This window comes from Gossypium arboreum, chromosome 13 (genome assembly GCF_025698485.1).
Source record: "Gossypium arboreum isolate Shixiya-1 chromosome 13, ASM2569848v2, whole genome shotgun sequence".
NCBI classification, from domain to species: Eukaryota; Viridiplantae; Streptophyta; class Magnoliopsida; order Malvales; family Malvaceae; genus Gossypium; species Gossypium arboreum.
Genome location: NC_069082.1, coordinates 19,442,036 through 19,450,514, shown reverse-complemented (window position 1 = coordinate 19,450,514; position 8,479 = coordinate 19,442,036). Strand labels below are relative to the sequence as shown.

General features: G+C 38.4%; 1 non-coding gene across 1 annotated transcript; it reads left to right on the top strand.

The window, feature by feature from the left end:
• Positions 1-5,236: 5,236 nt before the first annotated feature.
• On the top strand, positions 5,237-5,343 carry LOC128287014 (small nucleolar RNA R71). Its single transcript, XR_008277714.1, has one exon. It is a non-coding gene; the product is annotated as a small nucleolar RNA R71 (small nucleolar RNA).
• The last annotated feature ends 3,136 nt before the right edge of the window (positions 5,344-8,479 follow it).

Below are 8,479 nucleotides of genomic sequence, written 5' to 3'. Positions count from 1 at the left end.
TTATCATTTTGACATATCAAATCAAATGGTGTGGTCTTGACATGCATAATCAAGCAAGTTCTAGAATAACAATTTAATACTTACGCACTCATAATGAAAGTGAGCATGAAAGAAATAATAGATGCTCTAAAGGCTCAAGATCACACAAAAATTATGGCTTTTTGATGTTTAAACTTGTGAATTCCAACTCAAGATAATACCTAAACTTAGGGAAACAACCTAAAAGTTTTTAATTCTTCAAAAATCAACTTATCATGCTTGATTCCCTAATGTCTTAAAGTTTAAAAAATCAATGCATAAATGCCTATGTTTTAATTCAAGATATATCAATAAAAGTCATGAATCAAACAAAATTTATCATAAACGTGATATAAGAGCTTTTCAAGAGAACAAGGCAATCATTCAGGGATTTTTCTGATAGTGAAATGAATACCCCCCACAGTTAAGATGTACATTGCCCTCAATGTACAAAGACAAATATATAGAAAAGAATATAAATATAAGATAGGGAGAGAAGTGAAACTTCCTGAGTGATGAATGAATTTCCTTGAACTGGAGGTTTAGAGAATAATCGGCTTAAGGGTGGAAGAGGATACTCCGGTGGTGGTAGAGGGTCATTAGTCCATAAGTCCTATGCCAAAAGAATATTATATCTGGTGGTAGCTATCGTTGTGGTCGAGCAGGACACAGCAGTCATGGAGAACCTTTCCCAGTAGAGTTTCAAGTTCCTAAGTAGTGGTGAGATTTGTAGCTCTTTATAACTGTGATAAAATCGGGAACTTTTTAGGGCATATTAGGAAGAATAATTACTCATAAAGAATTAACCGAGATTTGTTTATAAAACTTAAAATAGTAATAAAAAGGAAATAACATTTAAAAGTTAAAGGTGAAATTAAAAACATAAAATAAAAATAAAAATAAAAATAAAAAAAATAAAAATAAAAATAAAATAAAATTAAACATCATCATCACCGGATGGTTCGCGAGGTGGTGGTGGCGATGAGATGTGTAAGTGCTGTCAAATCTACCATAAAGTAGCATCAATGTTATCAAATCGTTGAAAACACTGTTGCTCGAATCAAGTGAGGCGCTCAGATATGTCAGCATATGAAGCCGCCACATGAACTGGACGATGGGAACGTGGTGGCTGAGACGCTGGGTCCTTGTGCTGTGGAGGGACATCATTAGTAATGTCCTCGTGGGCCTCCTCCTCCTCGGTAGATTGGGTGAGACGATATTGAGGAGGGTAGGCTCCTTGGTGCTTTTCGATCATTCTTATGCTTAGCATGTTTGGGATGCCTTGTGGAGACATCTGGCCAATGAGGGTCAAGGATGATTCTTGTGCCGCGATATCGAGGAGCCCGAAGTATCGCACCAGTCGAGTCACATAAGGGCCAATGGAGATGACCCCCTTCTGATGTCGCTCCGTCTGGTGGTGAATGGAAAGGGCGATAAAGTAGGCGAGGTCGAAGACATGCTCGAGCGACATACACCATAAGTAGTAGACGTTGTGAGTGGTGACGATGTCGGTGCTCTCTCTCCGCCTTGTCAAGGTGTGAGATAAAATAGAATGTAAATGCCTCAAGGATAGAGGGAGAGCTGATGCCTTAAAGCGACTAGGGTCGTAGGTGGCCGAACGTGACACTAGTGCGTCCCAACACCATGAAGAAGAACGATGGATGTGGCGGTTGAGAGCATGTAATTCATTCTCCTCCTTGAACTCCTCCGTATATAAGCCCAGTGCAGTACCGAATTCTGGGACCCTTAGCTGGCGGACTAATCTGCCTAGGCAAAATTGGACCGTGCCAGGATCATCGTAGTTTTTCATTACGGTCTGAAGATGAAACGTTGAGCATAGTTCCATCGTGAGCTCGAGATATGTCGGCTCGATGATCCCAAAGAAAAGCTCCCAAGGGTCGGTGGTTAGGAGAGCCCGAATCGTATCAGCCAACTGAACTTTTTCTACTGCAGCCCAATCGATGCAACAGCCTGCAATTAAAGGTCGAGCCTGGAGCATTTGGAAAAGTTCTTCTTGGGGCCCAATGGGGAACTGCAGGAAAGGGTGACGAATTTCTCTGGTAGGACCCGAGGAAGATGATGCTCCCTTCTTTTTCTTTGAAGCAGGGACGGTGGCTTTTTTACCACGTGAAGACGACATTGTATACCTGCAATATGAAAAAGAATAATAGTAGGTAAACGAATTTGAAAAGGAAAAAGCCATGAATTTGAACTAACAATTTCAGCCAAAACTACTAATACTAACCAAACTCAACCAAAATAATCAATTTGATAGCATAATTTCAGGACATTAGCATAGTAATAGCATGAGAATGAGCATAGTAATGGCATGGGTATGACAATAGAATGAGGCTTTCCTAACTACTCGATTCAACATGAAATGTATGATAAATAACCTAAGAATGCAAATTGAATGATAGGATAATGAGCAAAATGAAAATAGTATGAGAAAAATGAAGATTATTTTGATAATAAGCATTAGAAATAAGTAAAATAGAAGTGAAAAGAGTAAACAAACGCTAAGGGAGAGAAATTGGGCGTCAATAATGGAGTGGGAAACAGCGCACGGGAGTGGTGGGGAGGTCATGTGGACTTGTAGCGGCTAGGGTTAGGGATTTTGAGTGAAGAAGACAATGAATAGTGTAGGGTATTTATAGATTTTGGGACACACGTCCGGGGAACACGCCCGTGTTCCCCAATTTTTGCCCGTGTGATTCGTGAATTTTGAATTTGGGCGCGTCTGACAATTTCCCCACGCCCGTGTACCTTGGGCATGTTAGTGCACACAGCTGTGTCGCACAGCCATGTTTGTCTTTGTTCGCTTCTGCCACGCCCGTGTATTAAGGGCCACACCCGTGTTGTTTTGGCAGGTTTTCCCACAGTTGCTTGGCATGAGCGTGTCGCACGCTCGTGCTAATTTGACAGATTTGGCCATGGTTTCAAGGCACAGGCGTGTCTCACGCCCGTGTTGTTTTGCCAGGTCCCCCCACGACCATGTCACACGACCATGGTGATTTATCGTAGCCCGTGCTAGGAAAATCTTGGCCCTATTTCCACACGGTACTAAGCACGCCCGTTTGCTTGGCCGTGTCTGTGTGGTAAACCTGTATTCAAGAGCTTCGTTAGTAAGTTAGGTGTTAAACACTAAAATTTCAAGAAGTTAATACAGTTAGTGGTTGGGTTTCCTCTCGAGAAGCGCTTATTTATAGTCTAAGCTTGACTTACCTCTCCATTGAATGGTCATGGTGGTTCGAGGAGTTTATACTCCTCATTCCTGTTGTGAATCTCATCAAAAAAAGGTTTTAGGTGGGTATTTTTTACCTTAAAAGTGCCGAACTTGGGATGATTTACCTCGACTATACTGAATGGGGAAAATCTAAGTACCGTAAGAGGGATCTCTTCATTCGGTTTGGTAGTGACAATGTGAGGATCTACGGCATCTAATAAAACTTTATCCCTAACCTTAAGTTGATTTGGAAAGGTATTGAGCTCATCCTGGCGTAGTTTTGGTTTATCATGTGTTCTCGGTTTATGTGTCCGCCATTCATCTAGCTCCTCGATTTGTAGCCTTCGTTCCTCATGAATAGGTCCTCTACTTTTGCTTGAAAATGGCTCATGTACTTTCTTCAAACTCATTTCCTGCACAGTGGGTTACACCATATTGTCAGTTTTAGTAGAATGGTTTAGACAACCACCTTCAATTTTCGATGTGTTGCCGGAATTGTGAGCTTGAAGGGTGATTGTTTCGTCTCCCACACGAAGTGTAAGCTCACCTGTGCCAACATCAATAATCATTTTAGCAATTGCTAAAAAGGGCCTTCCTAAAATCAAAGGAGTGTTACTATCCTCCTTTATGTCTAGAACAACGAAGTCAGCGAGAAATATAAATTTATCAATTTTAACTAGCACAACTTCAATAATACCTCTAGGAAACCTTATAGTTTTATTTGCTAATTGAATGCTTATCCTAGTCTGTTTGGGTTTCCCAAGACCTAGTTGTTTAAACATCTTGTAAGGCATGACGTTAATACTAGCCCCTAAATTAGCTAATGCATTATTAACATCTAAACTACCAATTAAGCAAGGAATCGTAAAACTCCTTGGATCTTTTAGTTTGTTTGGTAGCTTATTCTGAAGAATGGATGAGCAAACCGCGTTCAGCTCCACATGCGACCTGTCATCTAAATTTCGTTTATTTGCTAGAAGCTCCTTTAAAAATTTGACTGCATTCGGCGTCTGCGAAAGTGCTTCAATAAACAGTAGTTTAATATGTAATTTTTTCAAGAGTTTAAGAAATTTACCAAATTGTTCATCTAAGTGGTCTTTCCTTATTGCATTAGGGTATGGCACACGAGGTTTGTATTTTGTACTTATCGGTTTCTGCTCATTATGGTCTACCTCACCTTTACCTCTGCTTATCTCAGTTTCTTGCTTTGGTTCTGGTTAAAGTATGACTAACCCTTCCTTATCTTGACTAGTAATCGCGTTGAGTTGTTCTCTTGGGTTAGATTCTGTGTTGCTTGGCAAGCTACCTTGTGGTCGTTCAGAAATCAACTTGGCAAGCTGTCCAATTTGAGTTTTGAGCCCTTGGATCGATGCTTGTTGATTCTTAAGTGCTGTATCAGTATTCTAAAAACGAGTTTCTGACACCAATATAAACTTTGAGAGCATCTTTTCAAGGCTCGACTTCTTTTCCTGTTGGTAGAGTGGTTGTTGAAAACCCGAAGGATGTTGTGGCCTTTGATTTCCTTGACTGGCCCACGAGAAATTGGGATGGTTCCTCTAACCTACATTATAAGTGTTACTATATGGGTTATTTTGGGGTCTAGAGTTATTGTTACCCATATATTGGACTTGTTCCTCCTTGATGCTAGGGTTGAAGGGTTGATATTCTATGAATGCTCCTCCTCTATTCGAATCGCACCTCATCACTGGATGTACCTGAGTAGAGCTACACAAATCGTCAATCTTTTTATTTAAGAGTTCTACTTGGTTAGATAGCATAGTAACCGCGTCGAGGTTGAAGACACCGGCTGCTTTCGTCGGCTTTGTTCTCATAACTTGCCACTGATAGTTATTCAGTGACATCTCCTTAATAAATTCATATGCCACCTCAGGTGTCTTATTATTGATAGTTCCTCCAGTAGCTGCATCAATCATCTGCCAAGTCAAAGGATTCAGGCCATTATGGAACGTTTGAACCTGTAGCTAAAGCGGTAACCCATGGTGAGGGCACCTTCTCAAAAGGTCCTTGTATCTCTCCTATGCATTGTAGAGTGTCTCTAAATCCATTTGTACAAAATAAGAGATATCATTACGTAATTTAGCCATTTTACCCAGTGGAAAGTATTTTAATAGAAACTTTTCAGTCATTTGTTCCCAAGTAGTAATTGACCCTCGTGGTAACGAGTTCAACCACTGTTTAGCTTTATTCTTTAACGAAAAGGAAAACAACCGAAGACGTATGGCATCACCGGAAATGCCATTGATTTTAAATGTATCGCAAAATTCTAGGAAATTTGCCAAGTGAGCGTTGGGATCCTCATCCTACAAATCATCAAACTAAACAAATTGTTGTATCATTTGAATTGTGTTAGGTTTCTGTTCAAAATTATTTGTAGCAATAGCAGGTTTAACTATACTTGACTCAGTTCCTGTTAAATTAGGTTTAGCATAATCATACATTGTGCGCGGAGCAGGATTCTGATTAACAGCAATTGGAGGAGGTAGTAGATTTTCTTGGATTTCAGCCATTTCTTTGGTTGTTGTTTGAATATCGTCCTCTTGCTCGTTCTCTGTGTATCTTAAGCTTCACCTTATTTCTCTTTGGGTTCTGCGAACTGTGCGATTGATCTCACTGTCAAAAAGTAATGGTTCTGACGGGTTTCTTCTAGTCATAAACTATAAGAACCTGCCAGAAAAAGGGAAAAGAAATAATTTGTAATAAAAATTAGAATAAAATTTAAATTGTAGTAAAAGTAAATGGCTAAAGTAATAAAAATCGAATGTTCCTAATATCTTAGTTCCCCGGAAACGGTGCCAAAAACTTGATGCGTGATATTTGTGATAGGTTTTAAATATTTATAATGAATCGTTCTTAAAACTAACTATTATCACGATGAGGGCAAGTGTACCTATCGTACAATAGTATAGCTTTAGCAAGACCGGATTGTCAAACCCAAAGGAACTAAAAGTACTAGTAATGACTATCTTTTTATTATCTAGCCTAAGAATAATGGGGTTTGTTTCAACTAACTAATTAACTAAACTAAGTATTCACAGAAAATAGAATTGGGGAATTACTTTTGGAAAACTCGATTGATTGAGACAATACCTAAGGAAAAATCCACCTAGACTTCACTTGTTATTTGACTCTGAATCATACGTATTCATTTGACTTGATTCGTAGAAATCCATAAGTTATATTATTATCTCTCTCGAGACTAACAATGTCTAACCCTAGGTTGAATAATTGAAATCTTTTTCTAATTAACTCCCTAGGGTTGCATTAACTCGATCTATGGATCCCCTTATTTGGTTTCACCCTAATCCAGCAAGATCTTTCACCCTATCTTTAGGTGTGCAACCAACTCCACTTAATTATGACAAATGTACTCTTAGACAGGGTCTATTCCTCCTTTGAATAAGAGCTTAACTTGAATCAATATCCTGGAATATCAAAACAAGAATTAAGAACACATAATTAAGAACAAGTTAAATATTTATCATACAATTCAGATAATAATAACAAGATTTGTCTTAGGTTTCATTCCCCTTAGGTATTTAGGGGTTTTAGTTCATAACTAAAGAGGTAAACATCTCAGAAGAATAATGAATACAAAACATAAAGAAAAACCCAAAACTCCTGAAGGGAAATTAAGATGGATCTGGCTTCTAAGATGGATCAATCGGCTTTCTTTGAGCAGTTCCCTGCTTCCCTCTTTGTGTCATCTTTCCTCCTCCTCTAGGGTGTATTTATAGGCTTTGGAATGCCTAAGAACTTTCAAAATTGGCCTTTTCCAAATTGGACTAAACTTGGACTCGGTAGGGACACGCCTATGTGACACGCCCGTGTGCGATTACTTCAGGTCGTGGTCAAGCCTGTTAAATAGGCACAGGCGTGTGGTCCACCCGTGTGAGTCGTGCTTCGATCCTGCCAAATTGACACTGCCGTGTGGTCTACCCATGTGAGGAAGTCCAGGCCGTGCTGATTTCGTACGTTGGCCCATTTTCTCCGTTTTTGGCCCGTTTCTCGTTCCTTTCACTCTCCTATGCTCACCTAAGTATAAAACATGAAATTAAGGCATTAGGAGCATCGAATTCACCAATTTTAAGGAAAAAAATCATCCATAAAATGTGCTAATCATGGGATAGAAATATGTATAAATTATGGTTTATCAGATTCCAATCCCTATTTTTTAGTAAACTCTACCATCTACTTCAAGTATAAATATCCCTCATCCATTCATTCCTTAATTATCCCTACATCCCTCATTCAACTATTCTCTCATTTCCTCTCTTCATTCCTATGCATAGCATCTCATATCCCTTAGGCAACAAAACCTTGAGAAGATCATCTCCTGGCCGGCCACCGTGAGGAGCCATTAGGAAAAGAGAAACACAATGATCGGAAGAGAACATCTTCAATCAGAGTTCACGAGACTGTTGATTCAATAGAGTTTATTCTTCTTTTACTTTGTTATTTTGATTTTAATCATGCTTGCAATATGCTTTATTATCTTGTCATTAACAATGGTGGCTTAGTTTTGTTTAGCTAGGATAATTGCATTTATTTAATGAAGTTTGTTTAAATCATGTTTATAGTGTTTGTGACTTAGTCGATCATGTTTTCAATTAAACTCAAGTATGTATTTCATTCATACGTGATTGGATGCATTAGAATTAGCTGAGCGATCCTGACCAGATGACGTCTAATGGACATAATAAGTGAAATGTCCATGCTTAATATAGATCCTAACCTAACTAAATTGAATGTTCATAATAACTTTAATGAGCTCTATTATCTTACATAGTTTTTAGATTTATGTGATTAAATTGTTTCAAACTTTACCCGTCCCCGTTACTTCATATGAATTCTAAGAAACCCTTAGTTTAATATGATCAGTAAAATGCATGTTTTACTAAGTAAAAGATTTGGAGAGGACTTAATTTGGTTTCAAACTCATGAAAGATCGAGTTGCCATAGACTATTTTTTGAACACTGTTAAACATGAGGAAAATGAACTAAGTTGAAAAATGTAATTATCCTAGCCTATTAATGTTATTGATTGTTGAATTTTTTGTCTTTGTGGCTAAATTCATTTCATACATCTCATTCCATACTTGGCATTTAGATTAAATTGCATTAGGGATCATCTTGCATTTAGATAATTTATCTTAATCATCATCACTCAAAATATTGTGTTTTTATTACCAGATTGTTAACTTTAATTTTACAATT